Source organism: Castor canadensis, chromosome 7 (genome assembly GCF_047511655.1).
Source record: "Castor canadensis chromosome 7, mCasCan1.hap1v2, whole genome shotgun sequence".
In the NCBI taxonomy this organism is placed as follows: Eukaryota; Metazoa; Chordata; class Mammalia; order Rodentia; family Castoridae; genus Castor; species Castor canadensis.
This window is the reverse complement of record NC_133392.1, coordinates 42,755,019-42,781,136: the sequence shown is the minus strand read 5'-3', so window position 1 is coordinate 42,781,136 and position 26,118 is coordinate 42,755,019. Positions and strand designations below refer to the sequence as shown.

At 45.0% G+C, this 26,118-nt stretch overlaps 1 protein-coding gene across 9 annotated transcripts in view; it reads right to left on the bottom strand.

Moving 5' to 3' along the window:
* The window catches only part of Sgms1 (sphingomyelin synthase 1), a 292,465-nt gene extending 269,883 nt beyond the window's left edge, over positions 1–22,582 (bottom strand). For 3 of the 9 annotated variants that reach the window (XM_074078848.1, XM_074078855.1, XM_074078861.1), the window contains exon 1: positions 19,494–19,778. The gene's annotated coding sequence lies outside the window, so the exon portion shown is untranslated. Of the gene's footprint in view, positions 1–2,156; positions 2,282–3,332; positions 3,797–19,493; positions 19,779–20,537; positions 20,667–21,307; positions 21,397–22,563 lie in introns of those variants that run through there. The other 6 variants (XM_074078849.1, XM_074078857.1, XM_074078846.1 and 3 more) reach the window with 5 other exon arrangements.
* Between the last annotated feature and the right edge of the window lie 3,536 nt (positions 22,583–26,118).

The following is a 26,118-nucleotide window of genomic DNA, read 5'->3' as shown; positions in this document are numbered from 1 at the left end:
CGGGAGAAGATGGAAGAGAGAGACCCTGTATGTAGAGACGCTCTCAAGGCATTTGCTCATACTTCTCTTTCACTCATAAACTCAAGAGTGGCCTCCTGCCCCCTTATGCAGCTAGCAGCAGTAAAATCTCAGGTTACTCTGGATCTGTCCACAGGATGCACACTGTCACCCCCCACAGTCCAAGCAGACCCACAGCTATGACTGAGTTAAGTCCCAAAACACAGCAGATTTTCCACCTCTGAAATCACACTTCTAGTCAGCCACCAAATGCCTAACATAAAACAGACTTCAGCCATACACAGCCAATGGTTGGCCTGGACATCTGACACAGTGCCAGGTGAACTCGCTACACCCAAACCTGTAATGGTAAGGGCCCCATTATCTTTCGTCCCAGAGATGAATTTCTCTGATTACATCTTCATGCTGAAACAAACAATGTCTTCAGACAGTATTATGATTATCCTTTTAAATAAGATATTCCACTGATTGCCAAAAAGAAACAACTAAATGTATAAATTATATGCCTGCATATTAAATATGTATGTTATTTTTCTCTAGAGGCCACATATTTAAATTAAGGACTTTTAAAAATCTACTCCACAGAAAAGGAGTTCAATCCCCAGCAGGAAAATAGACCTTTAATGGTAAGACACCTAAAAAACTAGCTAGCATTTGTTGCCCTTAACTCACAGAAACTAAAGCAGATACCTTAAAGCAACTGAGGCCAATAGGAAAAGGGGAACAGGTACTAGAGAAAAGGTTAGATCAAAAAGAATTAACCTAGAAGGTAACACACACTCACAGGAAATCAATGTGAGTCAATGCCCTGTATAGCTATCCTTATCTCAACCAGCAAAAACCCTTGTTCCTTCCTATTATTGCTTATACTCTCTCTACAACAAAATTAGAAATAAGGACAAAATAGTTTCTGCTGGGTATTGACGGTGGGGGGGGAGGGGGTGGTAAGGGAGGGGGTGGGGGCAGGGGGGAGAAATGAACCAAGCCTTGTATACACATATGAATAATAAAAGAAAAATGAAAAAAAAAATGTAAGTACAATCCACAAGTTGTTAGTGCACTTGAGATGAGCCTCCTCCTTCAGATAAGTCATGTGCAGCCTAAACACACAGACTTGAATGGTGTTGTTTACAACCAGTTACCAGGCCCATAAAAGTACAAGACACTTCACTTCTATGCCCACAAAACAGGGAGTCAAGCTCAGTTTCCTACATCTCCATGGAAGTGTCTATAAGCAGGTTGCTGCGGGATAACAGCCCACCACCAAGCTACTGGACCCCCTGAGGAGCTGGTGGGGGAGGTGGATATGCTGCTCTCCATTATCCATTGCACCTCCTGTACTAGGCAGATTTGGGAAAGAACACAAATTAAAATCAAGAATGCTTGCTGTGCAGACACAGCTTGTAGCCCAGAACCTCAGCCACATCCCAAACTGATTATCATTCCTCAACAGAAAGTCCAGAGCTATCACAGCCAGCCAAGCTCATAGATAAGCACAGAACACTTAATTCATTTCAGCATACCCAGAAAGGGTATTCTCTAATGAGAATTTAACCAGCTCAGACCAAGCTGAGAAACCACACACTACTGCCAGATTTTCCCTTTGGAGGAACTGACAGTCATGAGCTATCAAATCAAAAGATAGGAAAACGCCAGGCTGTTTTCCAACAACCCTGACTGGCCTCACTCAAGGTTGCTGCCAAGTTTGCTGGGGAGACTGCCCTGAAGTGTTGTGAAACTGCTCTCTTGACCTCTGGCAATACTAATGCCTTCAACTAAACACTGGTGAAAGTGTGTGGGTGTTTTGATGTCTGCGAGGTAGGAATTTCCTTGACCAAACTGGGTAAAACTGGTCAGTCACAAGACACGTATTTTTAGAAGCACCTTATTGATTTTTTTAATTATCATATTATTATTGTGCTGGGGGTACATTGTGACATTTACCAAAGTTCTTACAATATATCATAGTTGAAATCACCCCCTCCAACATGCTCTTTTATCACCCCTCGTCCGATTCCTGAAAAAGTTTCAGCAGGCCTCACTTTTCCATCTTCATAATGAGTAAATAATATTTCCACCATATTCATTCTATTACACCCTTTCCTTATAAAAGCACCTTATTTAAAAAAAAAACCTACTGAAAGATGTTTGGCCAGACAGATGTTTGTATACCCATCTTCACAGCAGCCTTATTCACAACGCCAAAAGGTACAAGCAACCCAACTGTCCATCGATGGACAAACGAACAAGCAGAACACAGCATCTAGATACAAGTGTAGTACACACATGTAATGAAATAGTATCTGGTCTTAAAAAGGAAAGAAATCTAACACATGCTGCAATACCTATTAACCTTGAAAACATTATGCTATGTGAAACAAGCTCTACACAAAAGGACAATACTGTATAATTTACTTATATGAGGACACAGTCAAATTCATACACACATAAAGGAGAACAGGGGCTACCAGGGGAGAAGGAAGACTGGGAATGTTGTTTAATGTGTACAGTTTCAGGTTGGATGATGTAAAAGTTCTGAACATGGACAGTGGTGATGGCTGCACAAGAATATGAATGAGTTTAATGCCACTGAATTGTACACTGAAGTTACTGAAGGTCATTCTCTTTCTTATTCTCACTCTAGAGATGACCGCTTTCACTCTATTGAAGGTATACTCATTTCCTAATAAACTTTGGTATCACTTTCACTATTAAACAAAGTTACTTAAATTTTATGTATACATATACTTACTATATTTTTTAAATAAATGATAATTGTACTTTTTAAAGGCAAATTATAGACGGGAATATGCTCATACTCATATTAGAAACACTATTTTTTAAAACTACAAAAATAAAATTACTTTTATTTTGTTTTGTTCTGTTTTTGAGACAGGGTCTCACCATGTAGTACAGACTAGTCCTCAAACCCACAGTCCTCCCACCTGAGCCTCCCTCATGCTGGGATTACAGCATGTGCCAGCATGCCCAATTTAAAATATATACTTCTATGTAGAATGTATCTGCACTTAAATAGAAATACAAGTTTATCTGTATGTATATTGTTCATATTATTTTAGATTATAAGTTCATAGTAGAATTATGGGGCCTTTCCTCACCCTCCTATTACATATTGACAACTTCCTTTTCCTCTTCCCACAATGAGAACTTTGATTCTCAACAGTTTAAATATATTTATACCTTGTTTTAGCTTTATCACCAAAAAAAAGTTTTCATTACTACGCCAACCCCATTACCAATAAAACCAAGTAAGTTCAAAAAATATATATATACTTCTATATTTAAGAATTTACCAAAGTTTTCTTCAATTTCCATACTTGGCCAAAATCTGATCTTCATTTTAAGTCTGAAAAGCCAACAAGCAGAATGTTTTCTTCAAATGTCACTTCTGGCATCCTTGAACTGCATACAGTCAATAACTGCGTCACTGAAGTACACTGCCACCATCTCAGGAAGACCTCAATGACATGAAGGAGGCACATCATTTGAATATGTGCTGTGAACATCCAAAGGCTCATTTTCAAATGCTGACGGGTATTCCAGGTGCATCCCAGAATAATGATCTCCCCAGCCAGTGGCAAAAAAGCACAGCTTCCACCGAAGGGCTTGATCCTGGGCTGGCCCTGAACTTGCTCTTGACGTTCAAAGATGGGATGGGTGGGTATGATGTATTTTTAAAGTCTTCATGAATAAAAGAAAGCTCTAATGCTGCACTTCACAGATAACATTATTGACATAACAAGCCTCCAAACAAAATCAAAGTGCACGCTTACCTTCAACAGCTGCTCACAGGAAAAACAGTCGCTTGTGAACACGAAGTGCCTTGAGAGAGCAAGCGTTTCTCACAGCCTACCTCCAGAAAGATCTCTGTCCCTCTTCTCCAGGGAAAATGCTGAAATTAGCTTAGCATGCAGGCACTGAAAGCCGAGATACAGATGGAGATTCGGGAAGAGCTCTGTTATCTTGAAAGTCAGTACAGCACTCCACTGTCACACTTCAAGAGCCAAGGCTGAAGGATGCGTTTTTCTCTCAACGGGTTGTGTGAAACAGCAAGTGCGTGCAAAAATATCAGGGGAAAATGTGTACAGGGCAGCCATCTCACTTCTGTTTCTGTGATTATCCAGATATATTCTCCTGCACCAGTGCACAAAGCTGGGGGAAGAGATTACTAAAATGAAACTGCATCATTGTCACCAAGGAAAACTTCAGGTGCAGGAGGTAAAGAGGAGAGAGGTCAGTTATTTGACAAAACCTTAGGAAGCTGGAGACAAGCTACCACTCACAGTGTATTATACTGGCAGAGCTAACACCAGGCATGCTGGTACATGCCTGTAATCCCAGTACTTGGGTCACAAGTTCGAGGCCAGCCTGGACTACATAGTAAGACCCTGTCAGAAAAGAAAGTTAGGAAGGGAGTGATGGATGGAGGAAGGAAGGAAGGAAGGAAGGAAGGAAGGAAGGAAGGAAGGAAGGAAGGAAGGAAGGAAGGAAGACTGGCAGAGCTAGTTCAGATAATAATACTGAAACAAAACAAGTAGCAGCCTTACTTCTCCCTCCCCCAGCTTGGCTCAAAGTCAACATGTACCAAGTATCACACATCATGATCGCACTCATCATGTCTGCTATGAAATTAAGTTTGTATAATTAAGTTTGGCAATGCAAACTATAATTTTAACAAGAAAACTGTAAAAATGCTTATAAAATTGCAGAGTGTATGCCAAAGTCCATCCTAGCACAGTAGGACTCAGCTTTGGCGGTATTACTCCTTTGGGCATTCCACTTCCAGCACTTAGTCAGATGCACTCAGTACACAGCCAGTATTTATAGACAAAAGTTCAGAGTGATCTGTGTACCCCACAGTGTAACAATAGTGACCTAAGGGTGACAGGGTTGTACCTGACATGGTTTTTACCTATACATTCTGTAAATGGTGGAGAGAAAGAGGAAGAAAGCGGTGCTGTGCCACCAGCTGCCATCACACCCTTACGCTCACATAGGTTCAAAGGAAGCTAGGATAACAATAGAGTACTCATCCACTGGGAGAGAATGACATCTTAGTCACTTCAAACATTTGAAAGAAATCAGCAATTTCAGGACAGACACGTAGCTACCAGAAGGTACACAGAGAGACAGCTGCTTTGCATGCACAGGTCATAGAATGTTAGGGTACATTCTTATAGTCCTCCCATGAGTATTTGCAAAAGCTTTTGTGACAAAGTCAGTATGGCCTGACCCTCCCCAGTGGACTAAAGCTCACTGAGCGCAGGAATCGTACATGTCTAGTTCATCACCATGTTACTGGTCCCCAGAAAGAGACCCAGCTCATAGTATGCAGCTAGCCAGTACCTTCAATAGTTTATTTCACAAAAGCAGTACATACTTTCCTGAACATGATGTGTTTTGGGGGCATCTTTACAATTATTAGCCAAGTATTTGCAAGGCTGCCTAGTATCCCGCTGTGTGAATATACATAATTTACTTAAACAATCTTCAATTGTTGGATATTTACACCTCTAAGCTATTCATTATTGATAAAGAGATCTAGGATGAATAATAATCCTGATTACTTCTTAAATTCCTAAAGGTAGAATGACTAAAAAAAGAGTGCACAAGTATATATACCATCACTTTTAAAAGCTACCTTAACACCTGGTGTGGTGACAAGTGCTATAATCGTAGCACTAGCGAGGCTGAAGCAGGAGGATGAGTTCAGGACAACCTGGGCTACATAGCAGGACCCTGTCCCAAAAAATAAAAAAAATATTTTATTCAATCTAAAAGGCCAGCCACCTTGCACAGCCTTGTCTTAAGGGCAATGGTAATGGACTGTCCCACTTAGGTAAGTTACTGTGAACTTCTCAAGCTAGGGATGGACTAGCTGTAATAGGGGCTTTGACATCAGCCGCGATCCTAAACTACCTCTCCAGACCTGCTTTCTGTGCCCAGGAGACACAGCTAGGATGCAGCATCTGCTCCTCTGCTTCTCCTCCCAATGACCCAACCCTCTTCTCACTTGCTGGAGGGGAACCCCACACTGTAGAGATCACACACGCCTCCCACTTCTCTTCCACTAAGTGTGCAGGTCTCCAGCAACACAGGAAAACCAAAACCTGTTCCATCTGTACAACTCAGACATGTCAAGTCCCATGTCACCTCAGTGAGCCACTCTGCATGTGTCTGCCTCCCTCCATCTAGAGTCACTTCCCAATAGTCCCTCTAAAACATGCGAGAAGGGTCAACGAAAAACTCTCAACTGCACCATTTTACTTTTTATCCACTTTCATTAAAAATGGACCTTTCGGACACCTTCCTGGTGAATTCAAGGAGAGATTGAATTCATTCAAATACTATACCCATATGACACATCTCTTTTTGATGGCTTCCTAAAACCTGTACATGGACCTTATTAAGAACCTCCAGGTACTGTTAGGACTGTCAAACGACCAAAATGAGGCTTGAGAAACTCCTCAGTATTCTCAAGAGCCTGTCTCTGTTTTTAAAATCAAAGGGTGGGGAAAGCTGGTTCTGTTGAGAGCCCCATGGAAACTTGGACCACTGCCCAGACAGCTGCTGGTAACTTTGTAGGGCCTGTCAAAGAAACGCAGATATCCCTACCTGGACTGAAGCAGTAAAGCAAATGTCAAACTACAGACCATGTGAGTGGGTGGGCAGAGCCTTTCCCAGGCCTGGGTGAGGCTTTGCCTCCTGACCACTTGATGTACCCCCATTTGTATACTTGATTGTCACTCACTGGCCCCACTACCAAACTCCAAGCAACAGTCATATCCTTCACCTTCTCCAAAGCCAAAGTCACTGGTCCCAATGGTCAGGCTAGAGACTGAGGCCATCTCAGACTTCCACAAAGATCAAGCACATACCCAGATGTCCTGTGCACTAGGTGTCACGGGGTAAGAAGCATGAACTTACAGCCCCAGGGGAACATTAAGGACAGACTCTGGGACAAGATTAGATAAAAACACAGGGAAAGGATGACACAGTCCACATAGTGAAAACTCTTGACTCTACATGGCCAGAAAGCTGGTACAGGGGGGCAGTGCCTGTGTAACACTACAAGTCTCATTCATGGTGCACCTGGCCCAGTGAAAGTCATCATGCCACCCTGTGAAAGGAAAAGAGACAGTGCAGTACTACAAATCTCACTCACAGTGCACCTGGCCTGGTGAATGTCAACACTCCACCCTGTGAAAATACAGGCAACTGCACACCCTAATTCTCAAAGGGAACCTCTGGGTCACCTTCTGCTGTCACTTCCCCTGGCCACCTCAACAACTATGGAATGTCACCAAGAGTCTTCATGCAACAGCATTTGTGACACAGCAGTCACTGTTCATTTCACATGAGAAAAAGCTAGTGCCTCAAAAGGATTTAAACCCAAGTCCACAGCTCCTTCTGTTGCTCCCCAGTTGGCTTTCAGAAGCAGAGGCTGGGTCCTTGCTTTCCCAGTTCCTGTTATTCAGAGAATCCGTGTCCCACCCCCTCTCAAATGGCAAAGTTCATTACAACCTCACAGGTGTGTGTGCCCCAGCAGCCAGGTGCATCCACCCCCCCACTGCCCTCAGCCGCCCTCCCTCAATTTCAGGTGGCCAGGCAGCCTGGCTTTGGCTGTCAGCCACCCCCATGGGGTGTTTCTTTTACACTAACATGTCAGCTGGCTCTCCTCTCCTCCACAGCCTAGGGCCCCATAGACCTCCCTCTCCCCCCGCCCCTACTTTCCTGGGGATAAGTCCTCTTCTCTTCAGGCACATCCCCCCAGTCCTGTGCAGACAGCTATGCCCAACAGCAGTCACCATGCATGGGGCAGGGGAGCGGGGGAGCGGGGGGGGGGGGGAGTGTGTGTGTGTGTGTGTGTATGTTGGCAAAGAAGCAAGCAAAACCTCTCTGCCCACCACGGCTATCACCTACCACTGGGTGCCCCATCTGAATGTCACCTTCAGCTGACCTCTCCCACTTCCCCTAGGGGAGTCTTCCTGCAATCCTTTTACCACCACCAGATCCCCAAAATTTTTCCTCCAACCCCCAACCTGCACTTCACCTGTGACCCTAGGGAACTCCCTTCCCAATTTAAGTATCATCTCCTCACCACATCCCTCCTACCCTGACATGATTCGTAGAATTCCCTGACCTTCAAGGTCTCACTTCACCTACCTATATGAAACTTTTAAAAGACTGAACATCAACCACGTGCTACTCTAACAGGTAGCACGTGGTTGTAGGCAGCAGTCACAGCCTACAAAACACAAGCAGCTGACGAACCAGCCTCATTGCTGTTTCCGTCAAGTGGAGAGGACATGAATGAAACATAAGAGGGCTGAGGAAGGCAGTGGCAAAATAAGCATTTCCTTTATTAAAGGGATCATCAACAGTTGAGCCACACTTTTCAGGTATGTCCCCTGGTCAGAGAAGTCAACAAATCTGGGACTAGATTATGAGCTAATCCAAATTCTCCAGGTACAGACATGGAGGCAGACGTGCAAGGTCCTCTGTCACTTGGTTGACACATATACTCAGCTTGCATGGTCTTTGTAAGGACACTTCAGACAGGTGTGGGGAGAAAAGGAGAAACCAGGACCACAGAAAGCAAGCAAAATTTAGTACTTAGCCAAAATGGAGGGAAAATAAGACAAAATTTTGTTCTTTAATAAAGAGTATTTTTAAGCTGATTTACTTTAAAGATAGAGAATCAATCATCTTCTCCAGGCCTTACAAGTTTTAAGACCAAGAAATTAAAGTGCACCTGTGGCTCCGTGGATGGTTTCAGAGCACAGTCCTGGTCCCACACCCCACTTGCTGTGACAGACCACTTAGAGCATCCATCTTCCTACCTTCTCTCTGCTGCCTGAGTTAGTTCTATAAATACAGACTTTAAAGCCTAAAACAAAAGACAACATTAAGACAGAAAGCCCAAAATACCACTGCTGGTTCCATCTACATGGTCCTATGCCATTAGTTAGTCTGTGCACTCCACTAACAGGCAGTACCTGGAGCAGGTCACCTTGTCCATCCAGCATCCAGCTTCTGCCTCAAGGGTCTTGGTGTGCAGCTGGGATACTATACTTACTACTAGTGATGGCATTACCTGTGGACATGCCTGTCTCCCCCGCTGACCTCATTCCACTCATCCAACTCAAGACTCAGTAGAGGCCTGGCCCAGAGCCAACTCTCAGTGTGTTTGCTGTTGTTAAGACCCACACCATAAAAAAGGCCAGACCTGAGAATGTCTCCCTGCCAGGCACAGGCCTCTGAGCCACCTCAGCCTTTCCCCAGCAATCTCCCCTCCTCTCTGCCTGGCCACAGCCCCTCACCAAGCAAACAAGATTTTACAACTGATGGAGTACTGACAACCAGCCCAGGGACAAATCCGGACCAGCCTTTCTCCCCAAATACAATTTGCTTGTTCTGTTCTCCTGAGTTAATCCTACATGCAGAATTCCTACAAAATCTTTCAATTCTAAATGGTCCTCATTCCACAGATTTATATGTCACATTGTTGGAACAGAGGAAACCCAGCCTGAATTGCAAAACAGCAGACTTGCCATAGTAACCATAGCCATTCGTATTTCTTGAGGACTCTGAGCGTGTCCACACCCTGTTAAGCTTCGTGTACATGGTAGCTATCTTTCCTCCCAGCAGATGGAGGAAAGAGTCCAAGCTTTTTCCTACAGATGTTTTCCACTACGATTAAACCAGTCAAATAAGATTAGCTTCTAGCTCAACACAGGCCATGTATCTTAACACACTTTTAATTTCTCTGTGCCTAAATTATCCCATGAGAGTAAATAGTAGCTAATAAGACACACAATTCCCTCCTTTTTGGCCTATGAGAGGCAAGATGAAAAATAACAAAAGGAAAAATAAAGCAGACCATCTTCCTAAGACTGGATGCACAGACAGCACTTCATGCTGCTGAGGCACTTTGCCTTATGTTTCCAGGCATTCTCTCCATGCTGGTTGTCATGGGTCCTGAGCCGTGTCACCAACACTGTGGAGCAGACAGAAGTGTGTGCTCTGCACTGGCTCAGACGCTGCTCTGCCATGCAAATGGACAGAACCCTGTGAGTTCAGGCTTAATTTCATGAAGTGGGAGGCAGTTTCAACTGCTAAAACTGATAGCATCCCACCTAACTATAACGAGGGGTACTTGGCTGACTTGGGTATTGCGTAGGGCAGTGGTTCTCAAAGCATGTCCTGGGAACTTATTAACATATAAACTACTGGCTTCCACTTGCCCCAAGAAACTTGACTCAGAAACTCTGGGGATTGGAGCCCAACACTGGGTCTTATACCCAGGCTACCATGGGATTCTGATATATACTGACATTTGAAAACACGGTCTCAGGCTGATAAACACTCAAGATCATGGGAACACCTGGTAGTTGTGTACCACAACTCTTTACGTAACTATGTTGGCTCCTCACCAGCAGAACATACTCATTTTTGACAACTGGCAAACCTCCTTCAGGACATTCCTTCTCCTATTTTCTCAGGCAAATTGCTTGTGTTTCACTCTCCTGACTCCAAAACACATATGGCAACATCCATCTCATAGGTCAATAACTTAGAAAGTTAGCCCTCAATAAAGGTGAATCCCTAGATTACTACACCTCTACCAAAAGGTCTAATCAGAACTGGACTACAGAAAATTAATAAACCTCAATTCCTGTACCCTCACCACCTTTTTCTACCCACTCCGTTTCAGAGTTTTAAGTAAGAACACCCAGAGAACAACAGAGACTGTACCTGGTTCAATGGTTTCTTTGAGTGCTTACTTGTTCAGTTTACAACCTGAGCACCCCTTGCCTGCTTGCTAATTTGTAGAGAAAGCCCAGGCTATAGGGCTGTACAGCCTCTACCCAGGTCTGTCTGAACAAAAGCCAACCAACTCTGGGGCACGAAGCCTGGCACACCTCAAGAAAAGTTTCAGGAACAATGTGGTGAGTGTTAACAAAAGTGGTCATAACCACAGCTAGCATTGATACTGTTAGTGTCAAAGGCTTGGTCTCCAGCCTGTGGCCCTACTATTGGAAGGTGGTGGAATACTTAACACATGTTGCCTAGTGGAAGAAAGTTAGGTCACTGCGGGTGTGCCCTTGAAGGGGATGCTGGAACCTCGGCTCCTTCCTCTCTCTCTTTTGCTTCTTGGCTGCCATGAGGTGAGCAGCTTCCCCCCTTATGCATGCCCGCCATGATGAATGGCCTCACCTCAGGCCAAGTGACTGTGGACTGACCCAAAATAAAACTTTCCTCCTTAAAAATTCATTATCACTGGGCATGCTAGTGCATACCCTGAATCCCAGCATTAGCGGACTGAGGAGGAGAATCACAAGTTCAAGGCAAACTTGGGCTACATAGTGAGATCTTAAAAAAAAAAACCTTGATCATCTAGGTATTTTGTCACAATGACAAAAAAAAAAAAAAAAAAACTGTGCTGTTCTGGGAATTGAACCCAGGGCCTTGTACGTGCTACACACATACTCTACCACTTGAGCCTCACTCATAGCCCAGGTGCTGTTTTATACCCACAGTGATGGCAGGGGGTGGACAAAGGCACAGAAAATCTATGTAACCTGCCTATGGTCACACAGCTCCTGCAAGGTGAGGCCAAGTTCCCAACCCAGGCATTCCAGCTCTTACTCACTGAACTAGACATCAAGAGAGCTACTAGTTATCTAGGTATCTATTAGTCACCTATCACTGATTCTCCAAGCATTGATTTTAAGACACTTAAGTCCAACAGAGTATCTACTGTAGTGGGGCTCAATACCGGCCCTCAGAGCCCCCAACAGAAATGCTAGTTATACTTGGTTACTCCAGTCTCTTTTTTCCCAATCTAATTCCACCCAAGTCAAATGAAAACCCACAGAGCAGGATTTCTCTCTTCCCATAAATCCCCTGGCACCTCACCACTTAACCCTAATTATATACTATCTGTCACACAGCGTTCTCTAAGTGTTTCTTGTATATTAGTTGTATCTTCCTCCCCCCTCAACTATAAAATCCTTGAATATTCATACTTTCTGTGAAACCCAATGAAACCAAGCAGAAGTGTGAGCTTGTGTGCGCAGAGCTGGGGAGTGTTGTCCAGTCAAGTGGTTGGCTCATTCACTTTGTTTCTGACATTTTTGTTTGTCATCAATTCTTAGAAGCAGAAAAAAAATATGACATTTATGCTACTTCAGACCAGTGATAGGGCAGATATGACACCAACATCCATTGAGCAGCAGCTGTTTCAAGATCAGTACTCCATGTGTCTTCTGTCTTTTTTTTAAAACCCCTCTGCAGCTTTGCATGGAAGGTGCTATCGTCCAGGTTTGAGGAAGGAAAAACTTGCATGAGCTAAGGGGCAGGGAGCGGGGCACAGTGGTGTTACACCTGACCAATGTCACTCGAGTTTAGTGAATGAAGAAAAGGGATTTTTTTCAGACCTGTCCCAAAAGCCCTCGCTCTACCTATATCTAGGGTGGGTAATAAAATGCCCAGATTTTCCTCAAAACATGTGACTTTTGTCACAAATGTTATCCTAAACTTGGGGTATAGCTCATTGGTACTGAATGTGCTTAGCAAGCCCTGGATTCAATCCCCAACACAAAAAGGAAAAAAAAAATGTTATCATGACAGAGAAAACTGTAAGCTCTATTTTAAAATTGCCTTAAAGGGATGAAATGATCACTATGTTCGTGGATAAAATTACAATATCAAGACAGGAAAGGTGTCGATTTTCCCATATGGGACTATATATCCAATGCAACACCAATCACATTTCCTAGACTTTGTTGAGAACTTGACAAGTTTTCCAAAATACATACGCAAAGAGCAAAATTCCATAAATAACCAAGCCTACATCTAAAGAAGAGCAAAAAAGGGACTTGTCCTGCCACATAAAACATGGGGCAAAGTTGTAATAAAAAATAAGAACACACATCCAAGCAGACAGAGTACTGGAACAGAACAGAGGGAAAAACAGACTCCTGAGAGGCATCTCAAAACCAGGAGGCTGAGCTTAAAGAGACCAGAGTTTTGGTTTGGGGTGACAAAAAAAGTTCTGGAAATGGATCGTGGTGATGATTGTACAGTAGTGTGGGTATACATAGTGCAACTGAATTACACATTTAAGAATGATCACATAGATTTTTGTGGTCTGTCTATGTTATCAGAATTAAAAAGAAATTATAAGCCATGAATAGTGGCACATGCCTGTTATCCCAGCACTCAGGAGGCTGAGGTAGGAAGACCTCAAGTTCAAGGCCAGCCTGAGCAATGCAGTGAAGACCCTGTCTCAAAAAACAAAAAAACCACCAAACAACAACAAAAAAACGTATCTTAAAAGCCAAAAAATGGTGCTGGCAGAGAGGCTCAAGCAGTAAGAGTGCCTGCCTAGCAAGCTTGAGGCCCTGAGTTTAAACACCAGTAGCACCAAAAAGAAAAGGTACCAGACACAAAAAATTACCATACTGTAGGTCTGCTTATATAAAATACTAGAAGTGGGGACAAAGGGATCCAACCTAACTTTCAGGATGAAGGAAATTCCCTGAACCTTCACGGAGACAGTGTCACTCACAGGTATGTACATCTGTCAAAAGTAACCAAATTGCAAGGGGTGTTTTTGGTTAGACTAGATTTTGAACTCAGAACTTCATACTTGCAAAGCAGACACTCTACTGCTTGAGCCTTGCTTCCGGCCCATTTTGCTCTGGTTTTTCTGGAAATAGGTTCTTTAGAACTATTTTCCCAGGCTGGCCTCAAACCTAAATCCTCCGAATCTCAGCCTCTCAAGTAGCTAGGATTATAGGAATGAACCACAGGTGACCAGCTCAAACAGCATACTTTAAATGGATTTGGTTTACACACAAATGAAAACTCTTATAAAGTTGAAAAATTGACTAATGTGGGAGCTCGGTTTATGATATTACCCCACAAAAAAATAGGAAGGGAAGAACACAACATTTAATACAGGATTTGGAAAAACTGTCTCACACAATAGATAGAAAAAAAACAAAGCTGATTCCTTCAAATACATCAAAACCCTCAATGTGAAAGGTAAACTTGGGAAGCTGATAAGAACATACAATATCTTTGTACTCTGGATGAGAAAGGCCATGTTAAGACTACTAAACTGCAGCATAAGGCAAAATCTGATGGCTTCGGGCTATATGGAAAGCAAAAATTTCTAAATGTTATCATTGACAAACTTAATAGACAGGTGATAGGATGGGGTTAGCAGACTAGACTATCCTAGAAACACCTGAAAACCAAAACATTAGAAACAAAGCCTGGGAGCCTTGGGCATGGTGGCACCCACCTGCAATCCCAGCACTCAGAAGGATGAGGCAGGAGGATCTTGAGTTCAAGGCCAGCCCAGGCCACATTGAGACACCCCATCTCAAAAAAAAGAAAAATATGACTAGTCAAAGAAACTATAATAGTTAACAAATCTATTCAAAGGCTTCAATTCAATGAGAATCAGATAAATTTCACCTTAAAATAATGAGATCCCATTCGTTAGCCACAAAATACTGGTGAAATTAGAAAGATGGTTAATGTCAAACAGTAGCAGGGATGTGGGGAGTCAGGAGCCCTCCAGTACTGATGTAGGAGTGTAAACCAGCTCAGCAGCTCTGGAGAGGACTTGGGCAGTAACTTAGGAAAAATAGGTGTGCTGGGGCCAGGTATGGCGTCTCATGCCTGCAATTCCAGCCACTCAGGAGGTGCAACTCAAAAAGTTAGCAAGATTCCATCTCAACCAACAAAACTGGTCATGGGGGTGCACACTTTTAATCCAGCTAAGCAGGAGACAAAGGTCACAAGATCATAGTCCAAGGCCAGCTCCAGGAAAGAACATGAGACCCTAAATGAAAAATAACTTTTAGAAGATAAAAGTATGCTGATAACCTATTTCCCACCATCCCTCTCCTGGGTGTATTACAGCAATATTCTTAAACTTCTCCCTGCATCAGAATCTCTAGGTGAGGCATGTTAAAACAGACTAATGTGGTCTGCCCCTGCCCCATGCCTAGAGGTGTACCACACTTTGAGAACCACCACCCCAGAGACATTCTTACACACATCATTAAGAGGATGTGTACAGACTCTCATTGCGGTGACAGGAGTGCAGGTGAGTAAAGCATCCCTCTCTAGGAAATGAGTTAAAGTAGTGGACACACATCAGACCTGCGCTACTGAGCACTGGCTAACACAGGGCACTAGATACACCTACACTGACATGGATCTCACAAAAAAAAAAAAAAAAAAAAAAAAATTGGGGAAGAAGCTCTCTCATGAACTCTGATAATTTCCATAATAAAAAGTTTTTTGGGAGGTGGTCTTCTGGAGTGATGGGAACAGAACCCAGGGTCTTGCACATGCTAGACAAGCACTCTACCACTGAGATACAACCCCAGCCCAAGAAATATGTTTTAAATGAGTGGAAAAAAAAAAAACAATGAAATCGATAGCACAGTGCCATTTATGCAAACTTAAAATACATATAAAGTAACTCAATGTCTTTAACAAGGACATATACATATACAAAACATGCATGAGAGAAGACTCCTCTGGCAGAGAGAGGGACAGAATCAGAATCAAGGAGAAAAAAATAAAACCAGACATGGGGCTTTGCATAGTAAGAGGTCGAGTGCCCAGAACTGGGCCTATTAACTCAACTCTGCAAAACCACCTCAGTTCTCTAAATTTCTAAATCCCCACTTACCTGCATTCACTTCCATCCCCCCTTTCCCCAACCCCCCCAGTAGCTTTGCATGATTAAAGGGGCAGATCAAGCCCCTGATCTGAGATGGAGGGGAATCTTTCTGAAATACAAGAATGGGCTAATTTCAAGCCCCCAGGATTCAACCTGCTATTGAGCCCTGATTCTTCCTCTTTGACCAATTACATTAAAAAGAAGCTGGGGTTCTTAGCTTTTGTCAAAGGGTGTGTGTCTATCTCTGTCTCTTTCTCTGTTCTTTGCCTGTGTGTGATGGTGTCTAAATTTGTGTCTGTGTGTCTAGATATGGAAATAAGGACTCCAGAGGGGAACAAAGCATTCCAAGGAGACTGAGCCACACTTGTTTACCAGCCATTCAATTTGGTTCTGAAACAAGAAGTCACAGCCACAGTTAGCAAAACCAAACCATCTTCCTGCCCACCCTGCCTGACTTCTCTTCCTCTTTCTTCACTCTCTCCTCCCCCACATCCAAGCTGCCTCAGGACTCCCACATCCAACTGAACTGATCCAAAATATGGTCCTCTTTGCATTAGGTAGCTTAATTAAGGTGACAAACTTTACAACAGCGTACCGGGAATGTAGTAGAGACAAGAAATAAGCACTTACATTCCTGTCCAAGAGTATTTAACAGAAAAGCCAAAATCTTTTAAGACCAGGCATATCATGAAAGTTCTTCCAGAAGAGCCTGCAGTGACTTTAGCTACCATCCAAAACAGGCAAAGTCAAAGCCATTCATAACAGAGGCGCACTGGCCACTGTTTTCCAAGAGTTACTGAACAGTTAAGCCATATGAAGAGATAAGAAAGATCAGAAAACAGAAATGACAACTGATCAAATTGATCAAAAAAAGAATGCAGTGACTTAAGCAAGCATATGCCAGGAAGTATATCCTTAGGGGAAGAAGAAAGGGCTGAACAACTGGAGAAAGGAGCACTGAAAATCCCAGGTAAAGAGCAGAAGAGAGAAGCAGGTCTCCCCCACTGAAGACAGGGGTATTGATCCCCCTGTGCAAATAACCCAGAATTTTTATCCCAAAGCAGTTTCATTTTTTCTACAGCAGCACTTTTCAGTGGATGAGAAAGCTTTAAATTCTACAGTTTTCCTGAAATGCTTTGTAAGAAATGAAATTGTTGCTGTTGTTCTTGTCTGGGGTTTTTTTTGTTGTTGTTGTTTTCTTGGTTTTTGTTTGTTTGTTTGCAGTACTAAGAATTAAACCCAGGGCCTCGGGCATACTAGGCAAGTGCTCTACCTTGAACTACACCCCAGCACAGAAATGAAGCTTTATAAATTAAAGCATATTTGATAAGCACCAGGAGCACTTTTTAGTTTAAAAAAAATACCGGCAGCTGCTACATGAAAGTCCTTTAGATTTTTATGAGATAGTTAGCAACACACCTATTTTTCTAGCTGAAGTGCAGGATTTGCCACAAGTTGAAAATAAAGGATGTAACAAGAAAAATAAAAGAACTGACTTTTCAAAGTAAAAATGAATGTTTATAGACAACACAGGCAACACAGTTCTTTAAGTGCCAAACGTTATATATTCTTTATTCTAAAAATGTTGAAGAACCCCATAAGCAAAAGTTAAAAACAGATGAGGAATATGATGAATATTAATACTCTTCTATGTAAATTACTAAAATTCCAGCGGAGTGAGCACTTATTGAGTACTGCAAGTCAGTTACTATGCAAGATGCTAGGGGTCTCCAACTAACAAGACACTTTCAACAAATGTGTCTCTCTAATGCCAATTTAATCCACACCTTGGATTAATTTTTTTTTAAAGTTTCCAAATATTTGAAATAGCTCACTGTCAGCACAGAAGAGTTGCAGAAATAAAACTTACTACTTTACTGAAAATATAAATTTCTAGTCTCTGAAGCAGAAGAAACAGGAAAAAAGCTATCACTCTCTGCAGAGTAACTATTGAAGCTGTATGGTGGTAGCAGCTGCCACCTCCCGCTACCCAGAAGGTCTCAGAGATGGAGAGACTCAAAAAATACACTCTATACTTTAAGAAAAGCTGTAAGGAAAGTCAAAGGACCAGGGTCTCTAGACCTAAACACAAGGCAAGATGACGATGGTGAGCCGCTACAGGCAGAAGACAGCTGGAGGTTCCCCCAACGCTAGCACAGGCTCTGTTTGCCTGCTTGCTGGGCCAAGGCATGGCTTCAGAGCTGGAAAGCTGCCACCTGCTGAATCACCAAACATCCCTGGGCTTCCCTTGAAGCACTGACCAGACAGGCACCCATCCCCCGCCTGGCTTCTCCAGCGGACATCTAACACCAGACCAGTTAAACGCCCAGCCCTTTCCCCTTCTGCACAGTCCAGAACAGCCGCCTACCCCATGCCATCCGGGCAGCCCCAGGCAACTCCCTGGTGACCCTACGTCATCAGTGCCACTCCTCTTACTGCCCACTCGGTGGCCCCTCAATGCTCAACCCCCAGTTTCAGAAGGCATGGGGGAGTTCACAGCACACCTGGCAGGTATTCACCCCTTTCACAACCAAACAGCCAACCAGAAACACCCCCGAATCTGAAAGCAAAACCTCTTGTCCACACAGCTTAATGGTCCAGGAAGGTAAATGTCAGGAGAGCTAAAATAGTAGGCAGGCCCCATAACACAGAAAATAAACTTCCCTTCAAAAGTAGCCTTCCGTCTTGGTTTCATAAGCGCGTAGCGTTGAAGTCTGTACTGTCTGAAGGTGAAAAGAAACATCTGAGCAGCACCTGCCTGGATTGTCCATGGCAACCTTCATCCTCATTTCTATTTGTGACACCCAAGAAAGAACAAGCGTCAACCTGAACACGCCAGGGTGAATCCGTTAGCTGAACCAGGGCACCGGCCCACCACGAGCCCCAGTCTGGGTTAAACAGTGGGAGAGGCAGCTGCCGATGATTTGCCCTTGACAAGTCGCGCAGACCCCCTCATCCACCGGGAGAGACTGTCCCGGTCCGGACCACTCGGATGGCACTCCAGGCCTCGCCTGTGACACCCCTCCCGGCGGGGACAGCCCCGTAGGGTCTCCGAAGCCCCACGAGCCTGGGGGCTGTTACGCGACCCGGGGAAACGGAGCTCGCTCCTCGGAAAGGGGGTCCCACCTGTTATGTCGTCAGGGGGGGAGGGGATAGAGGGTCCGGGGTGGGGGAATCCCGAAATCCTGGGCGCCTGACCGCCTGCAATCTGGACAGGAGGTGCTAACTGACACGCCGCCGCTGGAGCTGTGGGGGTGGGGCTGTGATTGGGGGGTCGGCCCCTGAATGTCCCCGGCCCGCCAGCTGGTTACTGCCCGAAGGGTCCTAGCCTCCGGGTGCTGCGGCCCCCGCCATGGTCCGCTCGCCCTGAGATGACACCAGGCAGTCTTCTACCGCGCACGCAGCACCTCTGGAAGGTGCCCACTGACGCCTCCGCCTTCCTCCCCGCCCCAACTTGGCGACCCGCCCCCGCCAAGCCCGGAACCCGGTGGCCCGACCGCCTACCCACCCCCACCCCTACCCCACCCCCCTGCACCCACCCCACTGAGCGGCGGTGCCGGGGGAGTGCCCGACAGGTACGCGCGCGGCTCCGCCCGGGCTGCGCTCACGCCCCCTCGCCCCGGGCTGCCTGTCCGCCCGCCAGCCGCTCCGCGAGGTCAGGCCCCGACCCGCGACACCCGCGTGCGATCTGTCCCCTGCCACCCACCGGCCAGCTCTCTACCCCCGCCCCACGACTCACTTGCACCGGAGTCGCGGCAGCGCCTGAATTCCGCTCGCCGAACCCCCCGCCACGGAACGCAATCCGGGGCTGGGCAGCGTCAGGGCTCTGCACCCCGGTCGCGCGCTCTCTGGCTTGCCGACCAGTCGCAAGGGGTGAGCAGCCTGCCCCGACTGGCCCTTCCTGCTCCCGTCCAGTCCGCAGCTGCTGCCCGGGCCGCTGCCTAGCTGGTGCGAACGCTTCCGACTTGCCACCGCGAGCCTCGGGGCTGCCGAGCATGCCCAGTCCGCGGCCCAGTCGGCCCGGCTTCACGCGCGACGAGAGTCCGCTCCTCCGGGTGTTCGCGGCGGCCGGGGGGCGGGCCGGGCTGGCCGGGCGGGGTCCATAGGGGCTCTTCCCGGGACCGAGAGCCTTTCGGGACGGACCGTGCTCCATGGGATGATCGGGGTCTAGGCCTCTTTTATATTACTTTCAAGGACTGAATACTGGGGAGGCGGGCGCTCCCCGAAACGACGAGAAAGGCCCACCTGGCACGTCTTTAGGAGGCCGCTAAGAACGGCTGGACTGCAGCCGGGTTTTATGGTCGGGGATAATCAGCCAAGTAGGGCCCGGCCGGAGAGTTGAGCTGCTGGAGCCGGTAAGAGGGCGGAGAACGCAAACTCAGCCTTCGGAAACCACGGTCGGGGGCTGCAGTTTGCGAACTACCCTTGCATCCTCTTTCCCACCAAGCCCAAGATCTGCGACATTTGTGATGAACACCTGATTGACCATTCCTTAAAGAAAAAAAAAAAAGGTGGACCTCAAACTGTTAGGCCCATTTTTCAAACTTCTATCCCAAGACTCTCATGTTCCTCTCCCCCTCCCCAAAACAATAGAGCTGCCTGTGCAGCAAACTGCCACGCCAGGCAACAGAGGAGCTCTAAGCCATGCAGGGAAGTCTTGGGGCGCAGCGGGCGCCGCCCCGCCCCACCTGGGCCCCACCTCCCGCAGCCTCTCCGAGCTGCGGCGAAAACCCGGAAAGCTCTGCGCCCGGGCGGGAGGACCGCGCATGCCCAGTAGCCCAACCTGGTGCGGGTCGCCCTAAGATTCCCTTCTGCTAGCGGAGCGGAGCCCCAGCGCGTGGGTTGGAGGCGGGCGGCGGGCAGAACTGGCCTTCGGCTGCCGCGCCCTGTCTCGGTGGCTGGCCCGCACTGCACCTCGGTGGCCTAGGCTGTTGCGGGCCGTGCTTCCTTCCAGCGGGGACTCTGCGGGCGGGGGAGGGAGGTGTCGGCGTGACACGTGACTGTCCGCGGCGCTCCGGGCAGCCATTTTCCGCCTGGCCATTGGGCCGCTGGCGATCGGAACAGGTCCCGGAGCCTGAAACTGGAAACAAGTCCTCCTCCCCTGCCCGGCCTCGGCCTTTGCTGTGCCCTGGGATGCGGGAAGCGCTGCGCCGGCCCTCGGCTCCCGGAAGACAGGCACTGTCCCCGGCCAGACCTGACATCTGCGAAATTGGGCAGGGCTCTGCCGGCCGGTGGCCTCTGTTTTTCCTCAGGGGCTCAAGTTGGAGAGAGGGGTCCCCTGTCTTACACCGCTACTCCAGCCGCCTCCTGTCCGTACCCCATTCCCGCGGGGGAGGAGCGATGTGTTGGCGGGGACCTCAGGACCCGCGCGGTGACTTTCCCTGCCCGGCAGTACCGCAGCCCCTGTTGATGGCCAGCTTGGATGATCGTGGTATCAGTAGCGAATATTTATGGCGCTCCTGCCACGAGTCACTTGGGATCCCTCTTATCTTGGAACCAGCCGCCTCACCATCACCCGACAATTTATTAACAAATGCAAATTTACGGCCCCACCTAGACCTGCAGAAGCGCTTCTTCTCGTAGTGTCCTCACATCTGATTTAACAAGTCCTCCAAGTGTACACTTTCAACTAAGCCTTGCAACGACCCATTTTCCTGCAAAACATTGAAAATTTAACGTGATATGTCTGCCCCGAGACAATGAAGAGTCCTGGGTTAAAAATGAGAAAGTCTGCCCCAGGGCGGCCCGCCCTCCACTCCAGCATCTCTAGCGTTTTCACCTTCAGGGCAGGCTCTACACTGCTCTTCTTGGAAAGATTAAGAAACTGCATTTGTCACTCACGACTTTAAAATGACAGCTGCAGTTTAGTTCAACTATGTGTTTTGAATCCATTGAGAGCAAGGGTCTGTGTCAGAATATCCCCATTGTTACTTTTGTAAGTTTGCACCTAAAAGGTGAAAGGAAGGTTTGCAGTCTTGTGATTTAACTTTTTTCAAACCTGCTGGCTACTTTCTCCATCACCCCCACCCCTACCCCCACCCCCCAGCTACTCTGAAGAATGTGCTGCAAGCTTCGGGCTTCCTGCAGAGAAGGTCAAAGTATGCATTCCATGTAGACGTAATGTCAAGGAATCTTTACTTTAAAAATGCACCTCAACCCATGTAAAGAAGAATTAAATTTTGCAAAATAGTAACAGTTCTTGACTGTAAGTGATGTGTCCCAGATGTCCATTATGGGTTTTAATTTTCTGTATGTTTGAAATGTTTCATACTAAAAAACTTAAATGGTTACCATGAGTAATTTTAGGATGAAATATAACATGAGAAAAGCAGGTATAACAGTATTCCCACTTTAATTCCAATTTCATGAAATATTTCCATAGGAAAAAAACACACAGGAATACACTATACATAAAAAACACAACCATAAATAAATATGGGAAAACATCTAAAGAGAAATCACAAAAAAAAGTAAATTCTGAGTGGTTGTAAGAGACACATGAGAGTTGGCTCTCCTTGAAATTAAATTTAGTTACAGTCTTTGCAACCCAAAAATTACCTAATAAAAACAATTCTCCCTCTTCATTCTGGTAAAGAATTTTACCAGTCTGTTTCTTATCAAAATTTTAATATGCAACATATTACTTGATTAAAAAATTTTAGAATTCTCACGTACATAGAATATCACGAAATCATTGCTGTCAGGTTAACGAAACAAAAATAAGTCACCTCCAAGTCACAATCTGTCATGAAAATGCCATGTTAAAAAAAAAGACTAAGAACAAAAACTGAGGCAAATGTTTCACTTACCAAAATACCTCTTCTGAGGTTGGTGATCTCATTCCAAATGAATGACTCTTCTGCCTGTAGGAGGTAATAATCTACCTGATTAAAGACGTGGCTTTATCCAGTTGACCTGTAAGCAGCAGCCATCACTCACCAAATCAAAGTCAAAGTTCAGATAGTGCTCAGTGATCAAGGCGGCTTCTGTGTGTATCCATGGAAATATGTGCAATAGAAGAATCCATAGCCACACAGCCTGAGTAGCAGGGTAAAATTTCACAAGACCCCCTCTGAGCCCTTTAAACTTACATGGGCAACCCAAACCCAAGTTCCAAACCAAGACTGACTGGAAAAGCCAGATGCAGACAAGACTATTTCTAAGTGTTTGCCCTGAGGAGTAGATCTGGTAATAATCTACCCTCTGTATTCATTCCTATTTTCCTGGCTGAGATTCCTGGCTTCACTAATTGCTTGACTTCTATTGGTCAACAAAAAACAGGAATTTATTTAACCATCCCAGAGAAGATCAGGGATCCAGATGATGTTTGGGACGAGATCAGAAGTCAGGAACTTGAGTACTGACAGGAGCCCAGGAAGTCTCTTTGGTCTCTGTATTTCTGTATTTTCTCTCCCTTTTGCAGTATGACTTTTTCTACCTTCAGTTCACATAGTGGGAAACAACTATTTGACAGCTCTCACGTTTGTCTCTTCCAAAGATCAGCAAGAAGGACCCTCCCCATATTTATTAACCCCTCTGTCTAACTGAGTGCCATTTCTCAGATTCTGCTGTCCACTTCAACAAGTGCTACTACTACTATTTCAAGACCTATCTCCAATTTCTCCTTTTTTGCAAAACTATCTCTCCCTACAGATAAATGCCATAGGAAAGCTACATAATCTTTCATCTTTTAGAGTACCTAGCCCAGGACTTGACACCAAGTACCTCAAAGTAAATAGTTATTGAACTGTAATTTGTTGTTCTCTACTTTCACTTCCCTGTGCTGTATTGTTGTTGCTGCTGTTGTTTAAAGGGGTAAACTATGAGGAATGGAGATATCCTTGATGTTGTCTTCTTCTCCAATTTAACCGTCCTTCGTAATCTGCTGTGTACATTTTTAAAGGATTTTCAAATTAGACATCTATGACTGGCCACTCACCAGGGTCTGATGAATTGATGGCACTCACAGAATGCTACACTGACTGGCAGACATGCTACCATTGTTAACACTGGCCATTTACTCCTGGCTCTTCAAGTAATCAATGCGTAACTCCAGGCAGGTTTAATTATCACTGCTTAAAATGGAAACAGTATAACCCACCCCCTCTTTGCTTCCCATGGGTATCATGACAATTAATTGGGTCTTTAATATAAATATATGTCTATAAAATGTTTTATGCACAATTAGAGGTCAGCATCATAAAAACACGAAGTAGCTTTCAATGTATTATGAATATTTATTGTATTTAGCAATCAGTTTCCTCCTAAGTATTACAGCAATAGAGGTAGTACACAAAGTAATGAATACATGTTGTCTCCTCCAACTACCATTTACAAACCAGTCCTGGATGGCCAGAACTAATTGGAAGGTTGAAACAAAAATTATCTCTCCCACGCTAAAAGAGTTAGTGCAACCACAGTAAAATTTATAATGAATTTTATACTTCCGGCACAAATTCTTCAAAGACTTCACATCTAGGCTATGCTGCAGGGAGCACAACAGCAGTTGAGGACTGGCACTTCTTGTGACACCTCCCCTGTTTTGTAAGATTTTGAGGAAGCATATCAAACTTCTTCTGCCAGATCCTTCCAGTAGAACAAATAGGATCCATTCTCTCCCCTTCATTGACACCTGGAAAAATAAGATATCATCACACTCCAGTATAAGGCTGGAATAACTTGAAACATTTATTAAAATTTTGTGCCCTACAGTCTGGGCCAGGGTTTCTCAGCCTTAGCTCAGTAGACATGCAGACCAGAAAATTCTTTGCTGTAAGGGATTGTCCTGAGCATTGCAAGTTGTTTAGCAGCTTCCCTGGCCTCAGCCAACTTCATGTGAGTAGCACCCCCTCCTCTCAGTTGTAACAGCCAATGACAGCCAAAAATCTCTCCAGATGTTGCCATATGTTCCCTGGAAAAGGTGGGGGGGGGGCATCACCCTGAGTTGTGGCTCCATAAACATGACTTCATTAAAAGTAATAAAGAAGAAGGCTAGGGGTGAGGCTTGAGTGTAGAGCACCTGCCCAGCAATTGAGAGACCCTGAGTTCAAAAAAGAGAGAGAAGAGGAAGAGGAAGAGGAAGAAGAAGAAGAAAAGGAAGGAAGGGAGAGAAGGAAAAGAAAAACTGATAGAATGAGTGGCACAACTAAATTTAAGGATGATAAGTTTCCTTTGAAAAATATTTATTTTCCTTCTGAAAATTGTGGATAGCTCAGCTCTTTAGAATCCATTCAAAGCCTGAATTTCATAGTTACCTAGCCCCCCTTGAATGTGCTCTAAACATTCACTTTCACCAACAGTTAAGCAAAATTATCTAATACAACACCTTCTTTCTTTCTCTCTCCCTCTCTTCCTCTCTCCCTCTCTCCCTCTCTCTCTCAGTGAAAATGATAGCAAAATTCATTAGGAAAGGAAGGTACACTTTCATACCACCTTATTCCCTAACTTCTCCCTGACAATGCTCTACCTCTGGAAACCTTGACAATTCTTTTTTTAAAAAAAGAAAAAATTCCCCACACCAAAAATAACAAAAAATAAAATAAAAAGAACAATTAGAATAGGTAGAGGTAATGGTGTAGAAATTGAAATTGAGTAAAAATGAAGTTATATTTCCCACACCATGGTGTTTCTGTGTTTGTAGGCTAACATTCTTATAAAATGTCAAAGATGCAGAATCTCAAGGTAATTGTTTAAAACATCAGTTTTTGTGCTCACATTGAAAATGTCTCTGTAGTTGGGAGAGAGAGGGAAGAACAGAGAAGGAGGTAGGACAGCAGACTCAGTACAAGCCCTAAAAATACCTGGAATTTACTGAATTCAGAGTGTCTCTTGCCATCATTTGACTTGCTCATTAACATTAAGGGAGCCACTCTCACAAAAGAGAGGAGTCTTGAGAGAGAGAGACTTGTGGTTATTAGGGCAAAAAAGAAGGGAAGAGCCCCTTCTTCCCTGGCTTTTCTCTTTCCCTAAAATCTGTTTTCTTTTTTTTTGTCAGTGCCTTTAATTTTTTAGCTGCATTTAAAACATTTTCTATTACTTCTGCATGAGTAAGAAGATTATGTATCATCCCAGCCTCCTTTCACTTTGACTACATTTGTTGACTGAGTGCAAAGAAGCAGGCTCCTTCATCAATTCCAGAGTTCAGTTTTACAGGTTAGATCTCAGAACAATTCTGTGAACTCTACTGCAGTTTTATAACGGAGCCCGGAAGAGACAGGGGTGAGACCAGTGAAGGCACCTTATCCCTTTCATGGATTCAAGAAGATCACAAGAGAGGGGAGGAAAAAGTTTCTGCCTCCACTCCGTTCATTCATTCATTCATTTGCTCCATAATTACTTATTGAATGCCTTTGGGGTGCAGTCAC